At 38.2% G+C, this 23,518-nt stretch overlaps 2 long non-coding RNA genes across 2 annotated transcripts; both read right to left on the bottom strand.

Annotated features, from left to right (window-relative positions):
* Positions 1-1,776: 1,776 nt before the first annotated feature.
* On the bottom strand, positions 1,777-3,034 carry LOC137183926 (uncharacterized). The gene is made up of 3 exons (XR_010928579.1): positions 2,981-3,034; positions 2,579-2,648; positions 1,777-1,996 (listed from the first exon to the last, which is right to left on the bottom strand). It is a non-coding gene; the product is annotated as an uncharacterized lncRNA (long non-coding RNA).
* A 9,797-nt stretch (positions 3,035-12,831) lies between these two features.
* On the bottom strand, positions 12,832-15,995 carry LOC137183927 (uncharacterized). The gene is made up of 2 exons (XR_010928580.1): positions 14,321-15,995; positions 12,832-13,884 (listed from the first exon to the last, which is right to left on the bottom strand). It is a non-coding gene; the product is annotated as an uncharacterized lncRNA (long non-coding RNA).
* Between the last annotated feature and the right edge of the window lie 7,523 nt (positions 15,996-23,518).

Here is a 23,518-nt window from a genome sequence, read left to right as displayed (position 1 = left end):
CACAAATCCAGTATACACCCTTTGGTAGTGGTATAGAACAATGACCGATCATTGTAGCAAGGTGATTATAATCATCAATGGGGTCTGATGATGGCTGTTGTTTTAGAGGCACATTCCTTTTTGACTTATCAGTGAGTTCTTCTGTTGAATTGTAAATTGTGTCACATTTGGATGTTCCTAAGTGAATAGTTCCTTTACCTTCAACACACCATTTTAATGTCTTTGGAACCATTGTGAGGGTGAGAGGGTTCAGGAGTCTTGCAGGAATAATTGTTGATTTGAGGTGGGTTGGGACAGGCACAGTGTTCGTAGGTTGAGTTAAAGTGTATTATGTGGCAGGTGTCACAGGAAGTAATGTGCAAGGCCATCAATGGAAGTCCGTCTGAAAAACAAAGCTACAACCTGACCAGTTAAAAATAAAATAAAACAAGCTGAATACAAGCCAAATTAAAGTTCTCTCTGTCTTTGCTAAGGCTTCCAGTGAAATGCAGATTATAAACAACATGTTCATGCTCATGAACGTTAATGTGAAGCAACCACCTTTTTGAATATCACCGTTTGGGTTTAGCCAAAACACTTTCCTGTTGCTTCATTTGTCCTTCATCTGTCCTGTCACCATGACGATGTGTTTCTTTGGCTTCTCTAAACAGGCATCAACATGCCGATGGCTTTTTATCTTCATCAACGTGCCTCAGTGTTTCAGCATAAAAAGGAACATATCATGCTGTAGCAATAATGGTTAATCAGATATGAAATATTCAGTTTAGACTGGCAGTTTGGAGACACACGTGGTTTTTAGTTCATATTGATATCAGTAACTGACAGATGTTATTTCATCATAAGCTCAGATAACCTGGAATAACATGTAAATGTATATCATTGCTTCACATTACATTGCATTGTATTCTGTTAAGATACAGAAGAGAAGATATGTTGCAGATTATATTTAAGGACCAGTGGAGATACTGATGCTTGTTGCATTGAACCTTTGTCCAGACATTTTACTGCCTAGTTCATAATACATGTGCTCAATTGGAAGAGCAAACAGAACTGAAGTGAAATCTGAAATATGTTTATCTTCACCTGGTTAATAATGAGAATATTTGTTTTATGACCAGATTGTTGTGAGAATGTGTTTCAGGCTGGTTTCTCTGAGCTGCAGGTTTAGTGTTTTTCATACTTTTCACCGTCCAATTGGTGACGTATCAGTTTTTGGGTCATGGAACAGATCTATGTTTTGGGACTTTAAGCCCACGTAGCTCTGTAGTGTTTTTTGTTTGTATTTGGCCTGCTGGTATTTAAGGCTTTCTTGAGCCTGCTTGTGTTTTTGGTTGTCTGTTTGCACTGTTTCCCTCCTGTCTTCCTGTGCTCTTCCCCAGCCTGCTTTTCTCTCACACCTGTCCTGCATTCAGCCTCGTAGGCCCTGCCCTTTTCTCAGTGTTTTCCCCAACCTATCAGCTTCTTTCCTGTTCTCCTGTTTCATCTCCTCATTAACCTCACTTGAGTTTCTCAGCCCATCTCCCCACCTGCACCTCATCTCCTCATTAGTTCATTTAGTATTTCAGTCTTGTGTTTTAGTTCAGTCTTGTTGGATCATTTGTAGCTCAGTTTTGTTCTGTCCTGTTCAGTTTTGCTTTGCCTGCATTTCTGAGACTTAACAAAGATAATTCTTCAGTTCCTGTGCCTGATGTCTCCTGCATTTGGGTCCATCTGCTCTGCTACTATGAACTCCTGTACTAAAAGTGAACCTTATAAATGTAGAAAAACAACAGTCAGTCACTTTTCAAATCAATTTAATATGATTTATTTCTGGCTTCAGGTTTATTTCTCCCAAAAAAGAACAACTCTGCTTGAAACATCTTGATATTTCAGTAAAAGCAATAAGTAGTAAATCATCAGAAATTGTTCTGGGCTGCTGTTTTTATTCCAGATCATCTTCATCCAGGACTTCAAATCTGCCTTTGCCTGAGGTAAGTAGAATACACTGCAATTTTCTCTGTGGTGCAGAGAGGCAGAAAAAAAGGTTAAAACACTTAAACACAACATGTAATTTTCAATAATAAATGAATAATGAATGAATATTTACTTGGCTTTAAATTGAAGAATTGAGGGAATTTTCAGTTTTTCCCTAAATTCAGTACCAAATTATATTTTTCTTTCCAGGATACTTGCATGGAAGTAATTAGGACCATGAAATAGTGTGAACCAATCCTTGGCTGGAAAAGTTCAGTTAATATAGTATTTTGTTTTTATGGTTCCATAGCCTTCAAATAATTTCAGAGAACTTTGCAGCTTGGCAGTAATCATAGGGGAAAATAGAGACTGTTTAACTGGAACACTTCTAATTAATTAATTCCAATTTTTTAGCCAGCAAAACCTAAAGTATTTTAGTAAGTGCACAACAGGTCAGTTGATCATGCAAAAATGTGAAATTTGTCAACATGGTAAAAATCAAATTCATCACATCCTGCAAGGTTTGAAACGATTTTGATTCTCCAGACCTTCTAACTATAGCACACTATGTACTCGTAATATATCACATTTGTTAACCCAACAGATTTTAACAGCTAATTCTCACCTCATTTATCTCCTGTTTGAGCCATGGGGTATCTGGTTTGAGACACTTCAAACCAGTGTTGGTTATAATCCTAGAAACAGGAAACAGAGAAATGAAACAATTAGACATTTTTACCTGAATGTTGAATTCATGTTCAAGTGTCGAATATCAGACAAACATTTATCATTTGACAGATTCCTTTATGCAACCAAACCTGAATGAAGCTCAAGTATCCTGTAATACAGTATATTTAACCCTGAAACAGCTATGACTTCATGTCACTGAGTGGTGTTCTGGTATCATAAAGTTCTTCTCGACTAGTTTTCCAGCAGATTACAGTAATGACATCAGAGAGAGATGAATACAGATTTATTCAGGTTTAGTATGTTTAAAGACATGTTCAAAAAAACATGCTGTACTTACTGGAAGGCATGGTGCCGGCAACCATATCGTGGTTTCTGTTCATAACACTCCTTGATTGGCCCAATAGAAGTCTTCCTTAGAGCACTGGGTGTCATGCAGCAGGAAAACATCATGGGAGAACGTGCCAGACCTTCACACAAACAGAGAGAGTCACTGTGAATTAATTTTTTACTCATCAATTCAACAAGCATGACACACTGTTACACACTGGGAGGTACCCAGACAATATGATTGGTCCAAGATTCAACACTAATACTTCTTTATTCATATAGACATCAGGCTGTGATTCATTTCTAAAGGGGTTAAAAACTTAGAAACGTAGGTCTTTCCTAGTTTGTAGTTTTTATTGAAGCAAGACTCTACAGTCACAAGGGGCTGCATAAAGGGCCAGTATAAGATCAATAAGGAGCTTTTAGCTGTAAATCATACAAAGATATTCCAGTAGAGTCCAAGAATATAAATATAGACCTTTAAATTGTAACTACTGTTTTTTTTTTTTATCTTGTTGTGGTCTATGCTCCTCATTGTTTTAGAGTTGACTTCTTGTAATCTAATTATTTTAATATTTTTTACTGTTTCCTCTGTTGGTTTTTACTTTTAATCAATTTATTTGTATAGCACCTTTCATACAGGTCAGTGTGATACAAAGTGTTTCACAGATCTCACATTGTAAACAAATGTAAACAGTAGAACAAGCACTATGCAACTATGTTTGAAAATGTGCTAAATAGATGAATACATAAATAAACAATAGTAATAATAATCATTAATAATCATTATTTTTACAAACTATACACTAAATGCTATTGTCTGAAGCAGTCAGAGGAAAACCTTTCATGTACGGTACTACATTACTGTACAAATTTTTTTTTTTTTTGTAAAAACATGAGATGCAGTTGCATTAAGCACAAAGTCATAATGACATTACAGAACAATAGTCTGTTGACTAGTATAACTTCATTACTCTGTATGTATAACAGTGCAAAAAGTGTAGATGAAGAGCTGTACCTCCTGATGCACAGAACAGCATCACGATAGCCAGGGTGAGCAGACAAATGCAGAGAGTCTTCCTCATCTTCAGACGCTTGTTAACACTGGATCTTTTCTGTAAACGCCTCCTGTGTTCAGTTACTAACAACTCACTAAAGTCTAATGATGAGTGAACCAGAGAGGTGTGATCTTATATACTGCCGATTCACAAAAAAAGAGGAACAGTTCTTGTCGAGGGAAACGGACAGACTCACAAACGCCCTGGAGTTCGTTGGTTATGTCCATATATGTTCAGCTTTGTTGTGCATCCTCTTAAGTGGTGATGCTGCAGCTTTTACATTCACACTTTACTGATGCCCACATCCAGACTGACCTGCACTGAGTTCTCCAGCAGAGTACTACAATTCAACACCATCATATTCACAAGCCAACTCCCCAACAAGTTGAAGTTATTCAAACATTTCTTGGAGGCAGAGCTGCTCAAACCAGATCCTGGATTTCAGACATAAATGTTTTTTTATATTCACTTATTAAGGAGAGTTTCTTCTTTGCAATTTCAAATTTGTGTGTTAGCTAACTGTCGCTTTGAAAAATGAAATGTTGAAATGTCTCTGCAGTATTTGGAAAGATTGTGTAACCGTGTTGAGCAATGTCCTCAGAAAGATCAGATGTGATATGAAAGTGTTTTATAAATAATAGACACATTTATTATTCCAAAAAAATCAATATGGCAGGAACATTTTGTCATTAGCAGAAATGAGATGTAAAATAGAAAAAAAAAAAAAAGATAAGGTGGAACTGACTGCCAGTCTAGTGATTAAAGGACGGGTTCACAATTTTTCAAGTCTGGCTTAAAACAACAGTCAGGAGCCCAAATGAACAGTGAAACATGTTCTTCTTGTTGTAATAATTCCTCCTGTTCAAACTGACCATTAGAAGATCCCTTCATAATACACTTACAATGTAAGTGATGTGGGACAAAATCCACAGTCCTCCTGCGCAAAAAGTGTGCAAAATTTCTGTGCAAATCAAGTAGATATCTGTCAATGTTACAGTCCTTTTAGTGCCAAAGTCCCTCCAGACATTTTACTGCCTGCTTCATAATACATGTGCTCGATTGGAAGAGCAAACAGTACTGAAGTGTCATCTGAAATATGTTTGTCATCACCTGGTTAATACTGGGAATATTTGTTTTTTATGACCAGATTGTTTTGAGAATGTTTTTCAGGCTGGTTTCTCTGAGCTGCAGGTTTAGTGTTTTTCATGCTATTCACACTCCAAGTGGTGATGTATCAGTTTCTGGGTCATGGAACAGGGGTCCGTTTCACAAAGCAGGTTCAACAAACTCTGAGTCTAATCCTGAACTCTGAGTTGATCTACTCTGAGATAGAAAACTCTGAGTTTCCGGTTCCAGAACAGCTAATTTGAGTCAGTTCAATCAACTCGGAGTCGTTTCACCTTGAGTTAAGCGCGTGCACCACAACTATAAAAAGCCAGCATCAATGGAGCCCCGATTCGACGAGTCACCATGGCAACGGGGAAGAGGAGGGCGGCGTTTTTTACCCCGCTAGAACTGGAAATCTTAATTCGCTCATACGGCGAGTTTCAATACATTTTCAAAAGGAAGTGCAACACCGCTGCAGCTGCGAAAGAGAGGGAGACGGCGTGGGAGAACATTGCTGCTCGGGTCAATGCGTAAGTTTAAATGTAGTCCTTTGCAATCACAATAATATTACAGTGGGAAACTGCTTGAATGGTCGCCTATTAATTTATTTCATTTAGGTCCAATCCAGCTGGGGAGAAGCGCACCTGGCAGCAGCTCAAGATGAAATATAAAAACATTGTTCAAACAGGTGAGACCCCGGCATAATCTCATGGGGGAACCTCATTTTGACCATGTTTTACATTGTAAAGTAAATATTAAGTGGCTGTTTGACTGAGCAGCTGTTTTATCCCCAACATAATGCTGGTTTCACACACATAAATGTCTTCTCATCTACATCATGTTCTGTTAAATAATTAATCCTATTTAAACTAACACAGACTTCTACTCAGCCAACAGAAAGAAGGCAGATGCCCGTAAATCGGGTGGTGGTCCAGCACCGCCACCTCTAACAGAGGCAGAGGAGCTGGCCCTAAGCCAGAATGTAGGAAGGCCAGTGGCTGAGGGAATCCCTGGAGGGAGCTCATCCTCTGAGCCCACCCCCCAAGACACAAGTGCCTTTATAAAATGTAATATGCCTAGGCCTATATATCTTTTTTAGCCTATTCATACAAATATTTATTTCCCTTTCATGTCTTTTTTTTCTTTTGTCCCAACAGATTCTGATGGTGCTATATGCCTAGTGGATCCCCCTCACGCCACAACAGACCTTGTAACTGTAAGTAGGCAATACTCCAAAGATTTAGCCAAATGGTAGTTTAAGTATACTGAAACATATCACTCATCTAGGATGAAGAGGACGAGGAAACTGTGTCTGCTGCCTTTACAGACGGGGATACAGAAAGACCTATAGAGGTAACATCTTGATATGTTACTGATAGTTCTCTTCCCATTCACATTTCTTACCATTCTGGTGGAATATAGAGTGACATTTAGCCTACACTGAAGTATTAACACATTCTCATCCTTTTTAACAGAGCATGGCTGGGCAGCAGCAGGAGGGTCCCTCAACTTCCACTGCACAGATTGACACAATTGAAAAAAAACACTGCTGGAAAAAAAAAAATAAAGAAAACCGATAAAGAAATGTTATACTTGGACCGCCAGATTAGGAGGGCAGATTTGGAAATTGAAATACTGGAGCACAAGCTAGAGGTGGGTGCATGGTCACAGGTGAATTATGTTGATTCTGTTAACTATTGGAACATAAACTAAACTAGCTTTTGTATTTGTAGGAAATAAAGAAGACCAAATGAAATGACTGCTGTGGTGGTGGTGATGATGGTGACTTAAACTCTAAAGTGATTATGGCATATGGTGTCTCTGACTGCTCTGCTGTCCTGGATAGCTGGCAGGTGGATGGGGTCATCATCAGGGTCTTCAATTTGTAGGGCAGGGTGTTGCTCTCCTCTAATAGTGGCAATATTATGAAGAACAACACATGCCACAATAATATCACAGGCCCTCTAAGGGGTCACCCTGAGGTGACGTAGGCACTGGAAACGGGCTTTCAGCAGGCCTATGGTCATCTCCACCCAGGCTGTCGTACTGCAGTGAGCCCGGTTGAAGTTCTGTTGGGGGCCTGGTTCAGGGTCGGGGTAAGGGGTCAGCAGCCTAGGTTGGCATAGTTAATCCCTGTCACCCAGCAGAAGGCCATCAAACTCTCCTGTAATGTATAGTGGATACATTAGAGTGTATTAAAGGAGGGAGACAAGTGAATTATATTGTGCAAAACTTTAGGCTGCTTACCACGTTGCAGTCTGTTGCTCAGGTTAGACTTGCGATATATCCTCGAGTCATGAACAGACCCAGGCCACTTGGCCTCCACATTGGAAATTATGTATGCATCACAGATGATCTTGACAGTGCAGAGAATGACAGATGTTAGTTGAACTATGATGCAGTCTTTAACATTTTGAAACAGTAGTCAATCTAAATGTACCTGTACATTTATGCTGTGAATGGACTTCCTATTCACATAATCGGCTTCATTATGTGAGGGAGCCGTGATGGGAATGTGTGTGCCATCTATGCAGCCAATCACACTGGGAAATCTTAAAAGAAACTAAAATTACTAATCCCAGTCTGAGGTTGCAGCACAATGTTATTAACAGAATATAACTTAAAATTAAAGCTGCAAGCAGCGTTGAACGGGCCCTCGCGCCTCTGCGGATGTCAGGCTGCGGTGCAATCGAAGGGCTTCTGTCACGGGCATGTAGATGTCTTCAGACCCAGGCTGTTTTCAGACAGTGCAAGAAGGAGATAAACATCACTTCCTTTGTCCTCTATTTTGCCTGCTGCTGGGGCTGCTTTGCTGAAATTTCATAGGGGGCTCTATTCAGCCAGTTTGCATCACTGATGGAATATTGTCATGTAGACATGTTCAGGCCGGGAGTCTTATCAAACATGTAAAGTGTGGTGCAGACTGGAGCATTTACAATAAAGTTATAGCAACTTCCTCTGTCATGGCGAAATATCAAATCTCAACGGTGTGAGGATGACAATTTTCTGCAGGGTGAGACATGTCTGTCTTGCTCACACCTGTGGCATCAAAATTATGCACGTTTTGGGTCCATTCACTTGAATTTCAATTAGTAAATTGAAAACTCTTGATGAGTTTGTGTGTAAAACAAATTACTTTCCTAATTTTCATCAAGTCTATTTTTAGAAAAGGAAAGAATTTTAACCCACATAACCTGGTCAAAGTTTGACTGAAATGTGTACTGTCAGGTGTGTAGAGACAATAAGTAACTGCAGCTGGACACAGAAAAATACTCATATATTTGAATGGAGAGTGTGAGCGAACCACTAGGTGTTTGGGCCTTAATAAGGGAAAAACTGCAGTACAGAGCTACAACTTTTAGTTTTGATGTACTTTATCACTAAACTGTCACTCTCACTCCATTTTTTCTCTTCCCCTCATAGGTCATCCCCACTATTGAATTATACATATAAGACCTATAATTATTGTAAAATAAATGATAATAACACCAAACTTCATACAAAGTTTGTATAATGTACTCTATGTATATAGGCCTTTTCTGCTGTATCCTACAAAAATGAACTGCATTCAACCCCCACACCAGTGGCGGCTGGTGACTCAAATAATTGGGGAGGACAGGAGGAAAACCAACGTGGAATCTTACAACATACCGCATCAAACTATATCATTGTCCCCCACCTGATGACATCAGAGGGGTGGGGGGCAATTTTATATGCCAATAAAACAATTTGCTTTTAAAAACAAAAAACCCCTGAGTGGTGTAAAGGCTGCGTCTTTAAAGACATTTAGCATATACATATTGTTTCTAAACAAAGAAGAGCTCATTTTAGCCATGCAAGAAGGGAGATCAAAATATAAAAAAGAATATTTGGTTGAAATAAACCATTACCAAATCTCAGTATTATTTACAACATAATTTTTCTCTCTTCTTTGGAGAAGACAGGTAAAATGATGCTCCAAGGTAGGACGGCCTCCCTAACCAATCAACAACCAGAATGCAATATTGACATCGAGTTGGTCCAATGATAGTTTCCAAAATTCATCTTCAATTCTCTCCACTGTAAGGCAGAGTAGCAGCAGTATATAGCTCCTTGCAATAGCCAATGCAACAGCTGGCTTGTTGTAGCAGCCTGAGGGACTCTTATACATCCATGGAAGGACTGTTAAGGACTGTTGTTAAGCTAATGGGAGAAATTATCTGGACTGGGCAGCGCAGCAGCAGCAGGACACCGCCAGGGAGCGGCTGGAGAGAGAAAGAACTGGAGAAACAACCAGGAGAGTTAGCTTGTTTGTCATTGTTGCTAATGATATCAGACTGGTTAAGCAGCAGCCATAAAGTTCTGTTAACTAACAAACAAGATGACCAACAGCCACAAATGGATGTTATGACATGAATACTTCATCTCCATGATAGAAAGAAGAAGACATCAGATAACGTGAGTCAGATACAACTTCTCTCTCTCTCTGTCTCTGTGGTCTCTAATTTCATCTTGGATGGTTAAATGTCTCTCTGTGTGGCTGTTGTGTGAATTTATCTCCTTAACAAGAGTGCAGCAGAGATATATATAATGTGCTGTGGGTAGTTTGCTTGTTGAAGTTACAGTGAGCTGTCTGGACTCACTCATTCATGTGGAATTGATCCCGTTTTTAATTGAGTGGTTGTTCAGTCATCTGTTGATGTTGTATGATTAGTGTGCAGGAGGTCTGGCTGCTTGCTTCTGACAGTTTCTTTAGTTCACTTTCAAGCTGAGCCATATATTAAGTAATAAGCTTAAAGTAATGTTGAAGAAAATCACTCAAGTCCTTGTTCAAAGTTTGCTGTGGTGGAAGTGGTTTAATAGCATTCCGGGAATGCGGTGAGCTTACTGACACAGAGCTGGTCTGATACAGTAGACTGACCCAGAGCAGAAGAAATTATTTTATACCGTAAGGATCAAAGCAGTGATCAACAAATGATAGGAAGATAGGAAGGGAGGGCATTTGCATACAATATCAAGGCAAATCAAGGGGCAAATACAGGAGGGGTCAAATCAGCAGGGGTCAGGAGGTAGGACGGACACAACTGGTGTATCTTTGATCAAAGGGTTGTCTCAGACGTCACCTGATCATCAAGTCTCCAAACCAAATGTGTATTCTTCTTCAATTATCAAGTCTGCTCCCAAATGTGTATTCTTCTTCAATCCACGCTTTTTTTATGTAGCCATAGTCTACTCAGTCGAAATCTATTTCAATTTTAAACAAAAAATCTGAATTTTCCACCTCCATTGGTAGAATAGGTTGAGTTGCAGTGGTGTACATGATTTTAGTGGTTGTTTGATAAATGAGTTACAAATGGATTTAAGACAGGTGATCAAAAGGCTAATAACAGTCTAGATTCCAAATCCAAGCAAGACAAATTCAAAGATTACATAAATTAATGCTCCTAATTTTTCTTCAAACCAATCAAACAGACCAGTGGTGACAGGGTTATGCAACGATTTGGCAATATTATTCAAGTGGTTAGTTATCTGTTGTATGGTGGCATTGTGGTCACGTATGAAAGTACAACATTCAGCTCCAATTAGTGCACAGGTTCTTCCTTGAGAAGCCAGTAAATAATCCAATGCAGCATGATTTTGTAAAGTCATCATTCTAACAGCAGTCATTTCTTGTGAGGGCATGGACATGCCTTTTGCAGTAGTGTTTGCAAGGTCTTCAACCAAATGAGAAAGGTCTCTTATTTGATCCAAAGCCGCCATGACTCTGTAACTTGGAATGAGAGCACCGAAAAATCTTGTCCATGGTGTTTGTGTGTGTGTGTATAAGTCTCTTTTAACATTGCGTGCTTCAGGTGGCACAGTAAAGACACTCATGGCTTGTATCACATGATCCAGACCGCATCTTCCAGACCATCCAGTAAAAATTCATAAGCTTTCATGCCACAAATCCAGTATACACCCTTTGGTAGTGGTATAGAACAATGACCGATCATTGTAGCAAGGTGATTATAATCATCAATGGGGTCTGATGATGGCTGTTGTTTTAGAGGCACATTCCTTTTTGACTTATCAGTGAGTTCTTCTGTTGAATTGTAAATTGTGTCACATTTGGATGTTCCTAAGTGAATAGTTCCTTTACCTTCAACACACCATTTTAATGTCTTTGGAACCATTGTGAGGGTGAGAGGGTTCAGGAGTCTTGCAGGAATAATTGTTGATTTGAGGTGGGTTGGGACAGGCACAGTGTTCGTAGGTTGAGTTAAAGTGTATTATGTGGCAGGTGTCACAGGAAGTAATGTGCAAGGCCATCAATGGAAGTCCGTCTGAAAAACAAAGCTACAACCTGACCAGTTAAAAATAAAATAAAACAAGCTGAATACAAGCCAAATTAAAGTTCTCTCTGTCTTTGCTAAGGCTTCCAGTGAAATGCAGATTATAAACAACATGTTCATGCTCATGAACGTTAATGTGAAGCAACCACCTTTTTGAATATCACCGTTTGGGTTTAGCCAAAACACTTTCCTGTTGCTTCATTTGTCCTTCATCTGTCCTGTCACCATGACGATGTGTTTCTTTGGCTTCTCTAAACAGGCATCAACATGCCGATGGCTTTTTATCTTCATCAACGTGCCTCAGTGTTTCAGCATAAAAAGGAACATATCATGCTGTAGCAATAATGGTTAATCAGATATGAAATATTCAGTTTAGACTGGCAGTTTGGAGACACACGTGGTTTTTAGTTCATATTGATATCAGTAACTGACAGATGTTATTTCATCATAAGCTCAGATAACCTGGAATAACATGTAAATGTATATCATTGCTTCACATTACATTGCATTGTATTCTGTTAAGATACAGAAGAGAAGATATGTTGCAGATTATATTTAAGGACCAGTGGAGATACTGATGCTTGTTGCATTGAACCTTTGTCCAGACATTTTACTGCCTAGTTCATAATACATGTTCTCAATTGGAAGAGCAAACAGAACTGAAGTGAAATCTGAAATATGTTTATCTTCACCTGGTTAATAATGAGAATATTTGTTTTATGACCAGATTGTTGTGAGAATGTGTTTCAGGCTGGTTTCTCTGAGCTGCAGGTTTAGTGTTTTTCATACTTTTCACCGTCCAATTGGTGACGTATCAGTTTTTGGGTCATGGAACAGATCTATGTTTTGGGACTTTAAGCCCACGTAGCTCTGTAGTGTTTTTTGTTTGTATTTGGCCTGCTGGTATTTAAGGCTTTCTTGAGCCTGCTTGTGTTTTTGGTTGTCTGTTTGCACTGTTTCCCTCCTGTCTTCCTGTGCTCTTCCCCAGCCTGCTTTTCTCTCACACCTGTCCTGCATTCAGCCTCGTAGGCCCTGCCCTTTTCTCAGTGTTTTCCCCAACCTATCAGCTTCTTTCCTGTTCTCCTGTTTCATCTCCTCATTAACCTCACTTGAGTTTCTCAGCCCATCTCCCCACCTGCACCTCATCTCCTCATTAGTTCATTTAGTATTTCAGTCTTGTGTTTTAGTTCAGTCTTGTTGGATCATTTGTAGCTCAGTTTTGTTCTGTCCTGTTCAGTTTTGCTTTGCCTGCATTTCTGAGACTTAACAAAGATAATTCTTCAGTTCCTGTGCCTGATGTCTCCTGCATTTGGGTCCATCTGCTCTGCTACTATGAACTCCTGTACTAAAAGTGAACTTTATAAATGTAGAAAAACAACAGTCAGTCACTTTTCAAATCAATTTAATATGATTTATTTCTGGCTTCAGGTTTATTTCTCCCAAAAAAGAACAACTCTGCTTGAAACATCTTGATATTTCAGTAAAAGCAATAAGTAGTAAATCATCAGAAATTGTTCTGGGCTGCTGTTTTTATTCCAGATCATCTTCATCCAGGACTTCAGATCTGTGAGTTTGCACAGATTGCATCTTTTGGCCTTAGAATTCTGGCCCACACTCCAATCTTCCCTGTGGTGCAGAGAGGCAGAAAGAAAGGTTAAAACACTTAACACTTATTTTAACACTTTAATGTCCTAAAATTAAAAGCATGATAAAAACAAAACCTGGATTTTTTCACCTATTTTCACTTTTATTTGAATACAAATATAAATAATTTTGCTACAAATATAAATACTGGGCTCTCTGCACATCACTAGTAAGAATACAATTCAACATGTAATTTTCAATAATAAATGAATAATGAATGAATATTTACTTGGCTTTAAATTGAAGAATTGAGGGAATTTTCTGTTTTTCCCTAAATTCAGTACCAAATTATATTTTTCTTTCCAGGATACTTGCATGGAAGTAATTAGGACCATGAAATAGTGTGAACCAATCCTTGGCTGGAAAAGTTCAGTTAATATAGTATTTTGTTTTTATGGTTCCATAGCCTTCAAATAATTTCAGAGAACTTTGCAGCTTGGCAGTAATCATAGGGGAAAATAGAGACTGTTTAACTGGAACACTTCTAATTAATTAATTCCAATTTTTAAGCCAGCAAAACCTAAAGTATTTTAATAAGTGCACAACAGGTCAGTTGATCATGCAAAAATGTGAAATTTGTCAACATGGTAAAAATCAAATTCATCATATCCTGCAAGGTTGGAAACTATTTTGATTCTCCAGACCTTCTAACTATAGCACACTATGTACTCGTAATATATCACATTTGTTAACCCAACAGATTTTAACAGCTAATTCTCACCTCATTTATCTCCTGTTTGAGCCACGGGAGATTTGGGTCAAGACAAATAGTTCTACCACTGTAGGTCTCAATCCTAGAAACAGGAAACAGAGAAATGAAACAATTAGACATTTTTACCTGAATGTTGGCTGATGCTTCTATCCACAACACCTTATTAAACATTAGTCCCACTGTGTTTTTTTTATTAAATATTGACTTGAAGAGAGCCCAGTATTCCTCTGTTGTTGTTACAGCAGTGTCTTAAGTGTCGAATATCAGACAAACATTTATCATTTGACAGATTCCTTCATGCAACCAAACCTGAATGAAGCTCAAGTATCCTGTAATACAGTATATTTAACCATGAAACAGCTATGATTTCATGTCACTGAGTGGTGTTCTGGTATCATAAAGTTCTTCTCGACTAGTTTTCCAGCAGATTACAGTTATGACATCAGAGAGAGATGAATACAGATTTATTCAGGTTTAGTATGTTTAAAGACATGTTCAAAAAAACATGCTACACTTACACAAGGGCATGGTGCCGGCAATGAGGTCGTGGATGCTGTACATAACACGCCTTGATTGGCCCAATAGAAGTCTTCCTTGGAGCACTGGTGGCTATACAGCAGCCATGTTCCACAACATGAGCTGTGCCAGACCATCACACACAGAGAGAGTTACTGTGAATCAGTTTTTTACTCATCAATACAACAAGCATGACACACTGTTACACACTGGGAGGTACCCAGACAACGTGATCGGTCCAAGATTCAACACTAATACTTCTTTATTCATATAGACATCATTTCTAAAGGGGTTAAAAACTTAGAAACGTAGGTCTTTCCCAGCTTGCAGTTTTTATTGAAGCAAGACTCTACATCTGCAAGGGGCTGCATAAAGGGCCAGTATAAAATCAATAAGGAGCTTTTAGCTGTAAATCATACAAAGATATTCCAGTAGAGTCCAAGAATATAAATATAGACCTTTAAATTGTCACTGTTGTTGACTTCTCGTAATCAAATTATATTACTATATTTATTGTTTCTTCTGTTGGTTTTTACTGTCAATCAATCTAACTTTATTTGTATAGCACCTTTCATACAGGTCAGTGCAATTCAAAATGTTTAACAGATCTCACATTGTAAACAAATGTAAACAGTAGAACAAGCACTATGAAACTATGTTTGAAAATGTGCTAAATAGATGAATACATAAATAAACAATAGTAATAATTGTTTTTACAAACTGTACACTAAATGCTATTGTGTGCAGCAGTCTATAGGTCAGAGGAAAACCTTTCATGTGCAGTACTACATTACTGTGCAATGTTCTATAAAAACATGAGATATTTCTCCTTATGTTTGTTGCATTAAGCACAAATTCATAATGACATTGCAGAACAATAGTTTGTTGACTAGTATAACTTCATTACTCTGTACTTAAAGCCGGTGACAAATTAATTGTGAGAAGGACGCATAAATCAATGACTAATTCATAGTTTTAAAGATAGAAGATTAGAGATAAAAGGATATTGAATTATTAAGTGGCAATTTTAACAATTGTTTCTTTATCGTAGCTTTTTGAAAAAAAATCAAATTAGTTGTATTAGAACTTAAAACTGAAAAGGTGAATAATTATTCCACTTTTATACTCTAAACTCTACAAATTAGACGCATTTTCTTGCAAAATAATAAATAGAAGCAGGTTTTTACTTTACTTCCAGAAGTATAGTCTGATTTTTTAATTCTTTTTTTCTTATTGGTTTACTTGACAGAATATACAAATGGATAATATTAATGTTAATAGAAAAAATGACAAAATATCATCTACAGCATGTTTTACACTTGTTATGCTAGTAGCAAATTTTTACTGTATATCCAAAAAGTCAAAGGCGACTGAACTTTTTTCAGATTCTTGAAAATATCTTCAAGAATTTAAAACAAGTCCAGTTGCTCTTGACTTTTTGAATCTACACCAGTGGAGGCTGGTCCATAGAGGCAGAGGAGGTTCATCCTCCATTTTTTGAGAGGCAAAAGGGAGATCAAAATATAAAAAAGAATATTTGGTTGAAATCAACCATTACAAATCTCAGTATTATTTATAAAGTATTTTTTCTCTGTTCTTTGGAAAAAATCTATTACTGAAATTCTGTTTAAAATGTTTCAACAGTGACACCTGCAGGGCAGGAGGAGAAAGGGCAGTGTGTGAAGTGGAGGGGGGGCAATTGGTGGAGGTGGAGTGGGGGACAGAGGAGGACGGGTGCCTGCTGTCCTCCGCAGGGCGGGATCTCTTACATTGGACTTAATGTATTTCATTTTTTTTCATGCTAATCTATGATTGGCCATGACACGTAAAATGACGCTCCAAGGGAGGCTGTCCTCCCTAACCAATCAACAACCAGAATGTAATATTGACATCAAGTTGGTCCAATGATAGTTTCCAGATTTCATCTTCAATTCTCTCCACTGTAAGGCAGAGTAGCAGCAGTAGATAGCTCCTTGCGTTAGCCAATCCAACAGCTGGCTTGTTGTGGCAGCCTGAAGGACTCTTTATACATGAATGGAAGGACTGTTAAGGACTGTTGTTAAGCTAATGGGAGAAATTATCTGGACTGTGTAGCGCAGCAGCAGCAGGATGCTGCCGGGGAGGCTGGAGAGAGAAGCAACCGGAGAAACAACCAGGAGAGTTAGCTTGTTTGTCATTGTTGCTAATGATATCAGACTGGTTAAGCAGCAGCCATAAAGTTCTGTTAACTAACAAACAAGATGACCAACAGCCACAAATGGACGTTATGACATGAATACTTCATCTCCATGAAAGACAGAAAACGACGTCAGATAATGTGAGTCAGATACAGCTTGTCTCTCTCTGTCTCTTTGGTCGCTAATTTCATCTCTCATGGTTAAATGTGTGGCTGTTGTGTGAATTTATCTCCTTAACAAGAATGCAGCAGAGATCATATAATGTGTTGTGGGTCACGTTAGTTTGCTTGTTGAAGTTACAGTGAGCTGTCTGGACTCACTCATTCATTTGTTTTTAATTGAGTAGTTGTTCAGTCACCTGTTGATGTTGTATGATTAGTGTGCAGGAGGTCTGGCTGCTTGCTTCTGACAGTTTCTTTAGTTTGTTTTTAAGCCGAGCTGTGTATTGAGTAATAAGCTTAAAGTAATTAGAATAACAAGTGTTAACTAGTGGTGTAACGGATTGTAGTTGATCCGTGATCCGTACGGATCGCCCCCCACGGTTCAGCAGGCATATGAACTGCAGATTAATTGCAAAATTTAATGTCTCATTTAAGACAAAGTAAACAAACTGCTGTAAGTACAAGTCATGGACAGACAGCATGTCGCTAACAGGGATTTTGAAGAGCAACGATCAAACCAGCATCTAATGGTCCGATTTGACATTTCAGTCGTGTTTACCTGCTGTTTAATGTGCTGCAGCTGAGCCACTAACTAACGTTAGCGGTGAATGTTTGTTATCAAGTTTTGATGATGTGGACAGAGGCTGTTTCATTCACTGTTTAAAAGATGAAGGTTTCATGCCTCATATTGCAATAACTGAGCATTGAATATTTTATATATTTTATTTTATTTTATTTAAACATCGGACATCTTAAATGTTGTTTTCATTTAAGACCATGTGCAAAAGTTCCTTGCTGTTTCTGGCTGTAAATGTGTTGCAGATAAATAGAAAACAAAGTTTTATTTGTCTCCCCCCTTTTTTCCCGCTGATCCTAATACTGAGCTGATCCATGACTCAAATCTGTGATACTTACTGAACCGTGAGTTTTGTGTTCATGTTAACACTCCTAGTGTTAACATGTCAGCTTTGTAGACTATATTTTGTATGTCGTACACATAGATAAGAGTGTGTAAGTCATGTATTTGATACATGCATTAATACTTTCTGATGTGAACCTACACTTTTAGATGTTTTTCAATCTTTTTAGTTTTCAGCACTGATCTGAACCTGTATCACATTATAAGCTTTGTGCTTCTTTATATATTTCTGTATACTAAGAAAATATATTGGAAATGAAGAAGAAACTCGATTGCAAGAGCCAATAAAATCTTCTATAATTGAGTAAAATATACTGTAGGTGCATTTACAGCCCGTCTTAATTTGGTCTTTTATTTCCCCTCTAACATCATATTTAGTGCATCTAAGAATTTTTTGACAGGTTATCATTTCAGATAACTTTCTCACACACTTTAATGGAAACTAATTCAATGACATGAATGTGATAGTGTTGACATACATGCACGCTCAGACCACCACTTGTCATTTCGTTTCACTTTATAATTAGCATCAAACATAAAACTTTTCAGCAAAGATGATGCGTCCTTTTCGAAACTTTGCCCAGGTTACTACAATAAAGTATGTTTCTTTTGATGGTTGTCTGCACCACCATTGTATGTGTTGAGGCAAAAAAAACTTTGCTGTGTGGTGAGGAACAAGAAATTACAGGCTGATTAACAACACTGAGCTTGCTCTCAGATTTAAGGAATTTATTACAGAGTATCAAGTCAAATTAAAATGAACAACCAACAGCAATCAGCAAACAGAGACAAAGTCTCGCTATTCGGCCGAATAGGGTGCAGCCTCTCTTAACCAAGGTGGCATCAAGAGACTGAACACAGGTCAACCGAAATGACTGTCCTTATATGCAAACCGATCCATGCAGATGGTAATGTATCCATTTGATGTCTGTCCTGATTTCACCCCTGCACACAGTTCAACTCCGTCCACTGTCTAGACGCAGGGCTGTCAGTTTGTTTAAGACCAGTCATTTGAGTTCAGTGCTATTTACTTGTACAGTTCATTCAAACATACTTTGATGGCACAAAACTATCTTCAGTTAAATGCTAGTAAGACTGAAGTGGTTTTATTTGGTCCCTCCGACTCCAGTTGGGGTATAGCTAATCTCTTAGGGCCCCTGGCCCCTTACCTTCATTCTCATGCCAGAAATCTCGGTGTTATTTTTGATTCGGCTCTAAAATTTGATAAACAAATTAATTCTGTTGTCAAAGGTTGTTATTTCCAGCTACGAAACATTGACAAATTGAAACCACTTCTCTCATTCAACACAACAGCTCTGATTTCCTCCTGTCTGGACTAATGTAATGCCCTTTATTTGGGTGTTAGCCAGTCATCCCCGTCTCGCTTGCAACTAGTGCAGAATGCTGCTGCTCAGCTAATAACTGGCATAAGGAAGAGAGACAGCATCACACCTATACTGGCCTCCCTGCATTGGTTACCAGTCAAGTATAGGACTGAGTTTAAGGTACTTTTATTTGTTTTTAAGGCTCTACATGGCCTGGCCCCCCAGTACATCTCGGAGCTCATCTGCCCCCTTCACAACACCAGATCTTAGAATGGTACAGCTTACCTCTTGGAATTAAGTGTTCCCCTTCCCTAGACACTTTTAAGGCTAAACTAAAGACTCACTTGTTCGCTCGGGCCTTTGACTGTCGTTAAAACCCAGTGTTCTACTATTATTTGTTTTCTATTTGTTCTTGTTTCTTGTTTGATGTTACCCTGTTGTGTTGTTTTCATTTATTCTTGATATCTTATTGTACAGCACTTTGGTCAACTGTGGTTGTTTTTAAATGTGCTTTATAAATAAATTTGATTTGATTTGATACTTTGTCCTTACAGAGAGTTCATCATTCTTACAATTTATAAAACACCAAATCAGAATAACAGATTAAGAAATAAGATTTCCCCTACAAATCCTCCCTTTTGTCATTTTGACAACTTAACATTCAAATTAACTATTTTAAGCTAACAGAGCAAAGAGCAAAACTTCAGCAATGTAAATTCACAGAGATTCAATACATCATGTCATTAGCTCTACTTCACCTAATACTAAGCTAATACTATCCTGGTGGCTCATATAAGAACAAAAACATGTCAGTAAGCTTTAAAGACTATCCTCAGTTTCGTCATCACTATCAAGGCTTCCCGGATATGGTGGAATCCAGTCTGGAAGATGGAACAAATCAGGTTGATCTGGACATTGTACAGCTACCAGCATTGTTGTGGCCTTCTTAACACAAACTTTGACAATAGTTGAAATTAGAACGATTACAATCACAATGAAAATTATACCTCCTAGTATCCATACTAGGCCTTTAATTAGAAAAGATCCCCAGAACCCAGTCACTGCCTGCAATCCCCCAAAGGGGTTCCAGTGGTGGTCTTCATGTAGTTCCTGGATACCCTGTTCAGTGTCTGTTATTAATCGTGAACTGAGGAAGAAGCATCCCTAATGAACATGCAGCATTCATGTTCAGCCTCTTCTTTTGATAGGAGCCTCACCTTATAACTCAGAGAAAGAGAGTCTACTTTGGTCCACCAGGGGCACCAGCAGCCCTCAATACCCAGCTAGGTTGGACACTTCAAGGGCCAACCTTTCTCCAAGAGCATCCAAATGCCACTCAAGCTCTCTTCACCTCAAATGGCACCTCCTATGCTGAACTCAGTCATCATGTGAAAAAGTTAAGGCAGATAGATATTCTCCCCTTTAAATCTGAAAAACGATTCACAAGACCCAGACAGGACAAGGCGGCCATGAAAGTACTCGAAGCCAAAGTAAAAATGGATGGGACCAAACACTATGCGACACCTCTCCCTCGTATCCACAATGTCCCAAAGCTACAAGCACCCATAGAGTCAGTTTTGCTCCTCCTGCGCCAGACTGAACACCATTTAGCCAAAAAACCAGAGTCTCCGCTGCCCAGCACCAAAGAGTCACCTCCTTCCTGCCCAGTCCTAGGTGGGCAGGACTTAGCCTCAACCTAACAGGCCACACCTGAACTGGCTCAGGCCTTGCTCAGTCTCTCCCGTTGTCTGCTGCAGCATGCTGACTTGACCGTGGTATTAGCTGTCTTCTCCAGTTGACTATGCACAAGATGCATTATTTGAGTAAGTTGAAGACGTTGTAGTTATTGCTGTTTCTTTGCTTAATGACCAAATTAATGTTTTGAGTTAAGATTTAAAGTATTAGAGTACCTTTTGTGATCTGATTATTGCTTTGATTAAGACTTACTAGAGTACCTTTGTTTGCTGATAATTGTTTTCATCTGCCTTTTAGCCTTTAAATCAACTATGAAAGTCAACTATTTGTTCAGACTCAAACATGTACAAAAGTTTATATTTTGAGTAAAGATTGAGAAAAAGAAGCAGTCCAACTACTACTGTTTGTTTACGTGATGTTCAGAGTCAGAGGAAGCTTCCAGAAGCTAACCAATCAGAACACAGTGGGCTCATTGGGAGGGGACAGGAGATAAAACGGCCTTAGTTTTTAACTGTAAATCATGCAAAGATATTCCAGTAGAGCCCCAGAATATAAATATAGAGCTGGAAATGTGCAGAGTATGACATCTTTAAACACTTTGAACTTATTTTTCTTTTACTGAAAATAAAAATCTTCATCTTGCTGCGACTCACCGTTACAGAGCTCCACTCCACCAGGACGCCAAAAAATAAAGAACAAAAAGAGCAACACAGCTGCCTGTCTAGAGTGCAACAACACATGTTGTGTGTATCCCTGTGTTTCCTCTTATTCTAATAATGCAATAAATGTTTACAACAAGAAATAAATGTAATAATTTAAAAAGCACAACATTGTGAGTTTGGACGAAGGAGACAAAACCAATACTTAAAAGATTATAAATACATCTCAGGAGGAAAGAAGTGATGAAAAGCCTCTTTCAGTCTTGTCACATCCACTTGAGTATGTTTAATGAAAACACACATTATGTTTTGCATCTTTTTTGGAAATTTGAAGGAGATCAAATCAATATTGTGCTAAAAGTGCTTAAAACCCACTTCCACAAAGCGAGATAACATCCATCACAATTACTGACCTCTGCTGCTTGTCTAGAGTTCAATCACTGTGTTTACTTTCATTCTCTATTACAATAACTTAATAAATGAGTCTTTTGAGCACTTTTTCGGTTCCATAATTTGTCTCCGTCTAAGAATCCCCCCCAAAATATCTAAATTTAGAAACTTCACTTTCACATCCGTGTCTTCTTCTTCTTTATTCATGCGAAGTCAAGGCTGTAGTTAATCTCAATGGTTAAGTTTGATTCAAGCTCGCGCTGTAGCCTCACTGCAGCGTCATTTAAAATATTTCAAATGACGCTGCTGCGGGGCGGCGGGCTGTCTGCCCCACATGTCATCACATCTACATCTACATTGAACACATGAACACTCATATTTTCCCACGTACAACACACATTGCATTGTGAGCATAGATGTATTATAAGAGCTCTTATTATACATCCATGATTGTGAGAGAGGGGCTAGTCCCACATTCACGCCGGCCACCGTAGGCCCGCTGCGGACGTGAATCAGGAAAACGCAGTCTGAAGCAGCAAGACAGGGAACAACTGAAAATGAACTAAAATCATAACACAAATTATAATGCAATTTAGGAAGATGCTATATTCATAGATAATAAATTATAGCAGATTAAAAAATTGAAAATTGATAATAAAATCATTTGTTTGCACATTTTTTTCTGGTTACTTTTTACCACCTGTTAATGTTTATATATATTTTTTTTCAATATCCCTAATTAGCTTTCCACAGAAACAGCCCAGTCATTTAGTAATGCCAATCTTTTCTCTACAATTGCCTTTTTAAATCCTGTTAAAAGCCACCAAACAAACAAACTATCAGGTTGTACACATCAGCAAAATATCTTCTGCCCAGTACCAAGCAGCTGTTCCCCCAGTAACACCAGCCGAGGCATCAGTGACAATGAGTAGCATTGTTATCTATACATATCTGTACATTATCTATAGTATAATTATATCTATATTATTATTAGTAGTAGTAGTAGTAGTAGTAGTATCATATCATCTATTTTTAAAGTGGCTGGCTTATCTCTTTGTGTAAAGATATAAGCCCGCCATTTTAATTGTAACATTATATATAGTAATTATATTGTATATTATTAATAATATTAATTATATATTATACTGAGACTCCTCAATGTTGTTTGTTTATGTTAGTATATATTTCTCCTTGTGTCTTAATTTCTTTTTTCACACAGCTTTGTAAATATTTCTATTTCATGTATTTATTTGTTCACTTTTGACGTATTGATGTTAATTGATTGAATTAAGTTATGTATTGATGTTTTCTGTTGTTTGTATATATTGTATATTGTTCCACAATTCTGCATTCATCTATTATTAGCAGCCAGTTTGTGCTAGGATGGAAAGCTGATACTTGTTGGAAAGAAGAGAGTCTAAGCTTTAATTTGGTGTCCAACATGTTTTATTTGAAGGTTTGACAGAAATACAGGAGGAAAGGTAAAAACATGAATACAGGTTTCCTGCTGGCCTTTTCAAAACAGCTGAATGTAACCAGAATTCAACAACGTGCTGCTAGTCAGCAGAAGGTTTCACATTAACAGTGTTTATCTCTATGAGAAGGTCTGAATCTGAGCTTTAGAATGAGGTAAGACACCAGTAAATCAGATCACGCTGACCTGAAATACCAGCTTAAATATACAGACCAAATTTGACCTCTGACCCATGTTAACTATGTTAACTTTCAAGTTTAAAACTTGTAAAGTCTAAAGAATAAAACCACTCAGCTGATATTGTTTTTCATATGCAGTGTGTTCTCACATCTTTTCTGACAACAGGACAGGGTCAATGGGGCTTCCCCCACAATGCAGCCAAACTGTGAATGAGTGCTAG

The sequence above is a fragment of the Thunnus thynnus genome, chromosome 6 (genome assembly GCF_963924715.1).
Source record: "Thunnus thynnus chromosome 6, fThuThy2.1, whole genome shotgun sequence".
NCBI lineage: Eukaryota > Metazoa > Chordata > Actinopteri > Scombriformes > Scombridae > Thunnus > Thunnus thynnus.
The sequence above is the reverse complement of the archived record's forward strand: the minus strand, read 5'-3'. Positions and strand labels throughout refer to the sequence as shown.